Source organism: Anoplophora glabripennis, unplaced genomic scaffold (genome assembly GCF_000390285.2).
Source record: "Anoplophora glabripennis isolate ALB-LARVAE unplaced genomic scaffold, Agla_2.0 scaffold526, whole genome shotgun sequence".
In the NCBI taxonomy this organism is placed as follows: Eukaryota; Metazoa; Arthropoda; class Insecta; order Coleoptera; family Cerambycidae; genus Anoplophora; species Anoplophora glabripennis.
This window is the reverse complement of record NW_019416710.1, coordinates 213,575-224,820: the sequence shown is the minus strand read 5'-3', so window position 1 is coordinate 224,820 and position 11,246 is coordinate 213,575.

The window sequence follows — 11,246 nt, the reverse complement described above, 5'->3', positions numbered from 1 at the left end:
ATATGTATGAGTGAGATGATCAACAAATCTTAAAATTTGTTGTGACTTCAAAAATGAAAGTAAATCATAGTGCTTGGTTTAGTACTTTTTTGTATACAGGGTCGGAAAGTCCCCATGGTTCATCGGCCGTTACGTGAGAGGGATAAGTAAGTCATAGAAATCCGTGCGATAGAGAAAGATGGCTATAATGAAAGCGTCTAATAGTCACCGCCCATTTCCCCCTTCCACAAATAAGAAGTTGATCTTATTTGTGGAAGGGCGAAATGGGCGGTGACTATTAAACGCCTTCATTATAGCCATCTTTCTCTATCGCACGGATTTCTATGACTTTCTTTATCGCTCTCACGCAACGGCCGATGAACCATGGGGACTTTCCGACCCTGTATAATACTTTCTAGTTCAAATCGAATATGGATATGTATTTCAATCTGGAATTGCGCTCTTGTCATGTTCCTACTATCAAATTTAAATAAAATCGTTGAAATAAAGGAAACCAAGAACATCTAAATTCAAATATCAAAAAAATTGTGTAAGCCTCTGTAAGAGTATTAACATATTTCAAAATTTTTTTCTTCGGCCCTCTATTTGAAAACGGTAAGTGAGTCTCTCCACAAAACTTAATTAGGTCGAAATCAAAAAAAATACATTGGACAAAAAAAGGATTATAAAGCATTAAAATATTTTTTAATTAATTTTATTTTAAGTGTTACCAATTTCTCTTCACTACAACAATTTAATTGAAATTTAATAATACTAACATGATAAGAGTGTAATTGCAGAATGGAATATCCATAAGTTGAAAAGTACTACCTAAAAAAACTACTGAATACGACATATTTATATTTTTGAAAAACAAATATACTTATTTCAAATATAGAAAAATACCAAGTGCTTCATTAAAAAAGCATAATTTAATCTAGAAGTCACGTATACGGTGTTTGCTTTTTTAATAGAAATTTAAGCTCATCCAACTTTTATAGGAAACCTTTTTTTAAGCCAAATATAAAATAGTTATAAACATGACCATTTTCGGTGGGAAATCTTGTACGATTTAAAAAACTAAATTATAGCATCTCTATTTAATAGATGTTGAAATTTAACTCAAACATGAAAAATTACATATTTATACCCAACATTCCATTTTACTGTGTTTATATTTTAGTTCAGAAAAAAATAATAAATAAGAAAGGATACGACTTGTGCAACCTACATTATTTACTGAAATTTTCACTTCTTCCACAAATTTAGAAAATACAGTGTTACTAACGTTACTTATGTTAACAAAATTCATTGCCTTCATTAAGAGTATTCAAATAACTTTCCATCGGTCCTACTTATCAATAAATAACAAACCACCTGTTTGAGCTGGTAAACTGTCAACTTAAAGTGTTGAATTTACGGCTTAATAGGGTTCCTAAGCTTTTCTGTTTTTATTTTATTATGATATTTTGTACATTGAAAGAGAAAACAAGAGGATTACACTAACATTAAGTAATTTAAAACATAGGCAAATTTATACAATAGTAATAGTACCAGGCAAAGTGGAGGAAAAGTGAAGTAAATGTGTGTCTAAATATTCTTAAAATTTATCCGTACACTTGAAACTTTTTAAAACTTCTATGAGTAAGTTTATATAGAAACGAGGAAGGGTAAGAATTCCCAAGATACAAATAGGAATTTCCGAATTATATTTAACTATATTTAACTAGACATAATATACACGGGTTCTAAGTTAGAACAAAATTTCTGGCAGATACTTGATTGGAATTATATTTTTCCATTTTATAACTACTTTTGTTTGTTTTGAAATATCATAATAGCTTATACATATATAGCTATATCATAATAGCTTATACATATACTTAAAATATATAATGTTACACATATTATTTTGATTCAAGGAGACAATTATTTGGTACACATGTTTAAACATATAATATTTAATTAACAAAGTCATTCTTCAGTCAATGATTAGTTTATTTAAGCGAAATAATTTTACTTTGTTCAATATATCCGCAAATTATTTCAAATTAGTTCACTTAAATACATAAATCTTGACTGAAGAACGATTATGTTAATTCAAGGCTATGATTAGGGTTAGTTTTGCATCGAAATAATGGCATTTCTCTGAGCATTTATTTATTTATTTATTATTCATTTATTTTAAATACCCAATCAAGATACACATTTACGCATTGTGTAAAATTACTAGACCATAAATGTACAGCAATCCTAGGTATTCATTCGAATGTTTTTCGATGTTTCCATCAGAAATGTTTTCTCTTTGTTGCATTTTTTGTGGTTTCAATTAAATAATTGGAGTCGCTTATTAGTTTTAAACGTTCAGTTTAACTATTTAACTAGCCAGAACTAATCTGACACAGTACCTACTATGAAACTGCGGTGATATGATTTGCTTTTTACTAATGAGATATATAGGCAACTAGCAAACGTTCAGAAAATATCCAAAGAAGACAATAGAACGGTAGTAGCTGAATATATGTAACAAATTAAGAGTAACGAAACTTCTTCAAGATAATTAAGGTCATCAAAGTGGTGTAACGCTCAAGCAAAAAGGTTATTTTGGTTCGTTTGGCAAAAAATTCAGTTCAAGATCAAAAGATCGTCTGCAGAAGCTACAATAGGTAAATCAACAATATCATTATATCGTATATAGGCAATTTCTTACCTGTCAATCATCCTCTTCCTGCCAGGTTATAAATTGTCCAGTGTGGTTGAAGGGAACTAAATATTGATCCGGTATTTTAAAAGGAAATACTATTTACTGCTGGTTACGAGTAACTTGTTAAATTTAGAGTTGTCGTTTACGCCTAATCGTAGAATTAATTACAATTTTAAAATTTAAAGTCTGTTTATTTTCTTACAATTTTCATTAAATTCATAATTAGTGTTCTTTTAAATTTATAATACAGGGAGAGCATCCCGAATTTAGTTTGCAAGTGTTCTATGATTAAAAATAAGAAAAAAATATATACAAAAATAGATGTCGAATCGCCTCTTGATGGAATTACCTTGAAAGCTCTTTTTCGCAAATTTGTCAGAAACTGTTCAATATAAAACAAGAATGTTTGAATGTGAATAATTCCTAAATTTTAATTACGGATGACTGAGAAGTTATGGCTAAATTTTGATCTCGCTTGTTTAGAAAACGTTATTAATTTTAGACAATTCTATACAGGGTGTTAATGATAAGTTTTTCCAAACATTAATGGCGTATTCTACCGATAAAAATAATCAAGTTTTGCCCTATAAAAATTTTTGATAGGTCGCTTCCCTACGGAGATATAGAAATAAAAGTTTCAAATATTTATATGATTTTTCCTTTTTGCAACACACAAAACAGTGGCGTTGTATAGTGTTTTGAAATCTCTCTAAAATATTAGGTATTGGATTTATTGTTACACATTTAGCAATCAACAGAAAATTGTAAATAGCAACGTAGGTACTTAAGTATCTTCTTATTTGATTTCCCAATTATTTAGAGACCAGTAAATTTTACACGAATACTATACAAGAATTCCACAAATTGACTGTACATTTTAAAAACACTTAAAATTATTTGTAAGAATTTTTTTTCAAAAAAAGCCCTATTTCCCCAATAATTACGCCACTGGAGTGTATTTTAGAATAAGTTATCCATGAAAAAATAGACCCTACTAAAAAAATTTCGTCCCCCAAATTTTATCACTCAATCTTTTATGCCAGTGTAGTTACAGGAAAAATAATATAAATATTTGAAACATTTAACACCCTGTATCTCCGTAAGGAAGCGTCCTGTCAAAAATTTTTATAGGGCAAAACTTGATTATTTTCATCGGTAGAATACGCCATTAACGTTTGGTAATACGTAACACCCTGTATACAGCAAAATGATACTGCTGCAGTATTTTGATATGTTGCACCGTTTGGATATAAAATAGAAAAAATATATAACACTACAAAAATACAATTCTAAATTGTAAACTTTTTGAATTTCCGTTTTGACTTTTATAGAAGGTATCCTTTATAAAATAAATCAGTCTACATACAGTCTAATCGCCTGATCAGTTAATCAAGCTTTAACGGAGACTCAAAGGACCGGGCCTTAGATCTTTGTATAGTATACAAAATTTCTAAAGCTGAAAAACAGTCTAACGATGATTTTATACAGTAGGGTTGTTGACTATAAATACAAACCATATACAAATTATTGTTGATACAAAGATTTTATATAAAAGAACCTGCCTGTATAGTCAAATTTTAAATATATGACAAATTAGTGGTAGAAATCATTTATGAATTTTTGTGTTACTTAAAAACTAGTCTGACGTCATAAGGGGCAATTGAACAAGAAGCTAGTAGCGATCCTATTACATAATTTTGAAGAAGAAAATATATCAAAATTGTCCATCAATCCCTGTTACCATTTCCTGTTTTTTAAAAAAAGTGACAGTAGTGACACTAATGACAGCAGTCTATCAATTAAGAGTATTTGTGATAGTTATTATTAATTTCCTGATTGTAATGGATTCAACAAAATTTAAGTGGTGTTTTGTTCCACATTCCACATTCCACATAGCCAATTGCATTATCTCCATAAGACTCCCGAGCTGCACTATAATTTTCCGTAAATAAATAGGTATTTATATTTATTATTTATATTATAAATAAACACAATAAAATCATTCATTAAATATGTTAATCCTTACCTGACTGCTTTTATACCTCTGATTTCGCCAATATTAAAACGGTCGTCTCTTTTTAAAAATTCAATTCATGATCATAAAAATATCAATTTTCGGTCAAATTTGCGAAGTAGCTTTCACAAATCCCGTTTCACACATTCTGCTTTAATTCTAAGGGATGGAAGATATTAAATGATTATTCCTAAATAATAATTTTACTTAATAAAGGAATTCGAAGATTAAGGAAAATAACTTATAGACTTGAAAATATTTTATGGGACAATGTCACTGACAGTGTTGACAGAGCATCTCCTTCCTCCAATTTTTTTCCTTTACGCAATCATCTACACATAATTTCACTACAAGGTACCCCTTATGACGTCACAGCTGTTTTGAAATATTATAAAAAAATCAGTTTTAAATAATTATTTTAAAACTGTTCCAATGCATTTCTCAATCACTAATTGTGCATACACACTAATTAGTACGTGTAGAATTATATTATCTACTTTTTGAAATTTGGTCAACAACCCTATCCTCAAAAAGCATTGTGGGACTTAATTAATAATTTCGAAAATAATCTTTACAAAAACATCTCAGTAATATCTTCCGAAAAATTTAATTATTTTTTTTTTACTAGTGCTATAGAGAAATTAACAAATAAGTTGCCATCCAATGTCCCTGATTTTGGTACATAATTGCAACAAATGGCACCTGCAAATTCATTTAGATTTACTGAAACACTAACGTGGAATGTAGCAAATGTAATAATCAATCTGAAAACTGAAAAATGTGTACAAATATCTTAAATCTATCATGAATTTTATTTTATTATCAATTTGATTCATTCTGTTATATATTACGCTATTCTAATATGGGGACATGCTCCTTCTGTTACACATGTTTTCCTTTACAACGAGAAGCTGTACGTATTATGTCTGGACTAGGACACAGAGACTATTGCAAAAAATAATCTATTGACAATAATTATCCGAATGTTCTATCTATTTATTTCAATGCCTATTTTATGTTGACAAAAATTGACACAATGTTTGTGGTTAGAAGTCCATTCTTATAATACTAGAAGGAGAAATGATCTTTCCACTGTTTTTTTTAGACTCCAAGACTCCAGGAAACAAGAAAAGGAACATATTGTTTGCAAACACAATTTTTCAATGTTATATCGACATTATCTTATTATTGTTTTGAGGTGTATTTTGCTGTATTTGTATTTTATTTGTAAATTCTTTATTATCTTTATTCACTGCATACATTTATTCAATTAATTTTCTTTGATGTGTAAACGCTTTTGCATATTTAGCATGAATTTGAAATAAATAAAATAAATGATAATGGCACTAAATATTTTGTACAAATATAACGTCATTAATCGACTTCTGGAATGAAGATTTATGCGCACTTTACGATTTTATGGTTCAGTAAATTTGATAAAAAAACATTTGAGAGAGTTACTATAACTTAAGTAATTAATATAAAAAGTGGTTGTGTAAACCTTTATACATTCCTATTTATAAAGCAATATATTTTATGATGTATATTTGATCACTGTCAAGTTACATAATTCAAGGCAAACTAAATATTTAACTAAGTACACACACACTTTATGGAACAACAATTCTAATATAACAAGTACCTTTGAAACTAAACATTATTGCAATTAGTTGTAATTAAATAATTAACCTGTCAGTACAATGTGTCTGAATGGGGTAGTATGTATGTTCATAGAATTTGGCAGAAATAATTATATTATATACTGGTATACTATTTTATTAAAATGGCATGAAATTTATTTAAAAAAAAAACAGAAGGTTGGCTTGTATGATTAGGTTTAAAATCCCTGTCACTTCCAATGTTAGTACAGAATATTGAACCGTTTGGAGTGGACACCGAACTTTCACAGTGATATGTTGAAAAGAAGATCGAGTGTCGTAGATAAAATTTTACTGCATTCCACAGTCAACAATGTATGTGCAACAATGTGCGATTTTGCATATAATGATCAACCGCGTTTTCATTACTGTTACAACCGAAAGTCACGCATTTTGATAAAAATGATATCTCCTAAGAATTGTTATACACCTCTCTTTAGATAGACGATTAATTTATGGTTTGTCATTTTTAATTTTTTGACTGATTTGAGTACCGATATTATTTTGCATTATTAAGATATGTACTTCCTAACTGTGTACATGCTGATAAATTTTAAGTAGGATTGTAGCTTACATCGGTCTAAACAGGGATATATAGAGAAATGCTAATATCTTTAAGACCGAGTTCTTTTCTTAGCTTAGTTTAATGGTGCAAACAAATCCCAAGTAACTTGACTGGTTTTCGATATGAGAAAGACTTCTCGAATCTAACCGAGTTCTATTGGCTGTTGTATCTCGGTAGTTACAAAAATGTTAAAGTAATACATTTTTTCCGTTAGGCATACTCTTTTTATGATTTTATATTTTCAGCAAAATATAAAAATGTCAGTGAAGATTATTTTCATTACAACAGCCTGTACATTTTTTAATGTATTTTTTTATTACCTACAACTGTTTTCTTATACAGGGTGTACCGTTCATGTTTCATTTCATTTTCCTCATGGGAAAATAATAGGGGTAGTTCATGTAAAGTTTTTTTCTTAGACGCTCTGTTTTCGAGATACAGTGTGTTGAAGTTCTTACTTTCCAAATGGTTTTCCTTAATTATCTTTAAACCGGCTAGAGATAAAAATGTTAAAATTTGTACACGAGTAAACATCAACTGTGCGTTAAGAATAATATGCAAATGGTTTCTTTCTGAAAAGCAGTGTCGCCGATACAGGTAATCGAAGAAAAAATATGTTAAAAGTCAAAATTTATTACATTTCTAAACGGTTCTGTAAACTCGAAAGGATACTAAAAAAAAGGTATACTTGTCGAAATTCGATAGCATGTACCATTTTCGAGAAAATTGAAGTTGCATTTTTTTTGTTCACATAAAGCGTCACAAGTACATTAACAAAATATTACATTAAAAGAGGACCTTACCATTGAATGAGCTGAAGACATTTAGCTACCAACAGTATTTGCATTTAAGGCTATAATTTTAATTTCTTACGTATCACATGAAACAGTTAAATTGTAAAACATTTTATTAACTAAAAAAAAATAAAATTTATTCTAAGTTTTAGTTTGTTGTAAACTAAACATTTAAAAAAGTAAATCAAAATAAACAGATTATGGTAATTAATTATCTATTATTAACTAATTTTAAAGTTTGTAAACTACTACACTACCATTACTAAAATAAACAATTGTTGAATGGACTAAATTGTTGATGGACATGAATGCTTAAAAAAAGTGATAAAAACAGAAAAATATTAGGAAACAGACTCGGAAACATACAGACCAAAACAGCTGCACAATTAAATAAATGTGCAAACTCGAAATACTACAGTGCCTAGATACTGAAATTGTCCTCTATTTCCTTCTATGCGGCTTCATTTTTCTCGAAAATGATACATGCTACCTTTTTTTGTAGTATGCTTTAGAGTTCACAGAACCGTTTAGAAATGTAATAGATTTTCTTTTTATAAATTTTTTTTTCGATTGTACCCCTCCAATTACCTGTATCGGCGACACTGCTTTTCAGAAAGAAACCGTTTGCACATTATTCTTAACGCACAGTTGATGTTTACTCGTGTACAAATTTTGACATTTTTATCTTTAGCCGATTTAAAGATAATTAAGGATTACCATTTGGGAAGTACATTGTATTTCGAAAACAGGGCATCTTAGAAAAAATGAATGAACTACTCCTATTATTTTCTCATGAGGAATTTGCAGACAAGTTTTTTTGAAATATGAACGGGACACCCTGTATATTTGCTAAATTACAACTGGAGGAATTATTTCTATATATACTTTATGGAGCTCTTTGAATATCTTAAAACATTGTCATAGTGTCTTTTTATATAAAGAAACTATATTCACATTGAGGTATTCTTGTTATTTTTCCATTAAAATCATGTCAATTTCAGGCGTAAGTATCTTTTAAGTGTTGAAAGCGTTCCTATAGTTTAAATAGTGAAATTAACAAACATTGTAATGTTAGAATGTAAATATGAAATATTTATAATAGTAATAAATTGTTATAAAATTTTAATGGTAATCAAAAAATTTCCATCTCGATTTCCATCATGAAATTTCAATAATTCGTCTCGAAAATTCTCTACTACAACTACAACTCATGAGAACAAATTTAGTAAGGTAAAAACATACTGCGTGTTCTAAATCAAACAAATTTCAGTGGAATTTATATGCGAAATATAAGATTACAAGAAATACTAACTATGCCACTATATTTCACGCAAAAAATCATATGACAAGCGTTGTAACCCTCTTTTGACATATAAATAAAAACAAGGACCAATAGAAATTGTTAAATAGAAAACCGCTCAAATTGGTTAAATTGGTCACCGGGTACTGTTATTTCTTGTTCTTTTATTTTGTGTATATACGAACTGTTACCAAACAATCAAACCATCAACTCAGAATTCTATGTCCAACAACTACGACTCCATACAAATAAGACCTGATCCTCGATATGACCAAAACGGCCATTGGGAGTGAGTTGAATTGGGAAGTTCTGCCCCACCTGTCTCACTCTCCTGATCTCGTGCCTTCTGATTTTCACCTCTTTCGCTCTTTGTCAAACTCCTTACGCGGTGTTTCTTTGAACAACCACAATGAGTTGAGAGTTTTTCTAGTTAAAACCGGAAAATTTCCACAGAAGAGACATCGAGTAATTGGTTGAACGTTAGGAGGAGGTTACAAATAACAATGGATAATATATCAAATTGTAGAGTTTAAACATAAAATATCTAAAATTTGAAAACAACGGATATTACTTATTCCCTAACGCAATACAACTATGAGTTTACAGTTTCAGCTCAACTGATTGATTACTTGTTTTCATGTGATAATTTCCTAGTGCAAAAAGTGAAACTTAATTAAATACTTAATTGAAAAATAACCATCTGAGATTCGACCCTACTTGTCTGTGAAACAAAATCTGCTATCTATCTCCGTAAAAGCCTTGGAAATTTAAAAAAATCTGATTTTATTAACCAGTAAAGTACCATTTTATACAACAAAATGTTATTAAGAAAAGTTTCTCAGAATAAAATAATTTGTGCAATTATTTTAATGTCTTTAAATTTTTGCTTGATTGTTGATTTTTTTCTCTAGCAGTTCTGCAAGAGATGCAACAAAATGCAATTAAAAAAAGTTTCGCAGACTGAAAAACTGAGTAGATATGTGCGCAAAATTTTAATGCCCTATGCTTACTTTGAGAAAGTTGTAAATTGAAGCAGAATACATATTTTTATAGGTTCCTAATGAAAGAGACTTTATTATTTGTTTAAAATGTAAAGTATATTTGTAAGAAAAACTTATTCCAAGAGATAAGAGTTAGGGACCGTAACTGGTACCGACTGATTTAGTTTATAGATAGTCTATAACCGCATCGTAGAGTTAGATCTTTAGTCTGATTGTTCTCTTCATTGTAATATTAAATAAAATAGTTTTTGTGGGAACAATTGTTTGTTATAAAATGGACAATAAAATCTTGGACATGGTCTTTGTTTCTCATCCTGATACATGTTTCTTAATGACATTTTGTGGTATCTCATAGAGAAGGGCACTTACTAGCAAAGAAAATTGGAATCAGGCTTAGAACATTCAAATTTTGCACACTTATTCAGTTTTTTTTTACTGAGAAGCTTTTCTGTATGTTTTGTAATTACAATAAATAGTTCAAAAGTTATATCCATTTTAGTTACAAATCAAAAATCAAACCGAATGTTCACAAGTGTTAACCCAGGACCTTATTATGCGGTCATGTCAAGGTGGCCTCACTCTGCCACAATAGTATGTACGGTTCGTACATACAAACAGGCTGTATAAAATAAAATTATATAAAATACATTATTATACAACATAACATAATTAGTTTTGTCCACCAAAAACATCAATTAAAACTGTTTATTTGTCTTGATTTATTAAACTAGTATTTAAATTCCAGGGTCACTGTACTCATTTCCTAAAATCATCCACCTCGTCAACAGTTTATCGTCATAAAATTGTTAAAAAAATTAAAATAACTTTAATAATTAGATCTTACACTAATTTTAACAACATACTAAAAGTTTGAATTGCATTTTCAAACAATTAAATTTATAAAATGCCAAATTATATTTGAAAAAAATTAAAACTTGTATTGACTTTGATAACAAATCATTTTTATCATCGATACTGAAAATAATCAGTGCTATAAATTAACTTACAGCACCGATAAAAATGCAAATAAGTCTGACTAAAGAATAATGTAGCTAATTCATTAGATAAAATTAGAATGGAACACATTTATTCGAAGCACAATACTCTTATTCATAAATCCAAACATATTAATATCGCATCTATGTACACATTATATCAGACACCACACAGCAGGAGTCAAATTTTTTGAAGGCCTCTCATCTAAAGTCATCGGTACGATACTATAACGAGT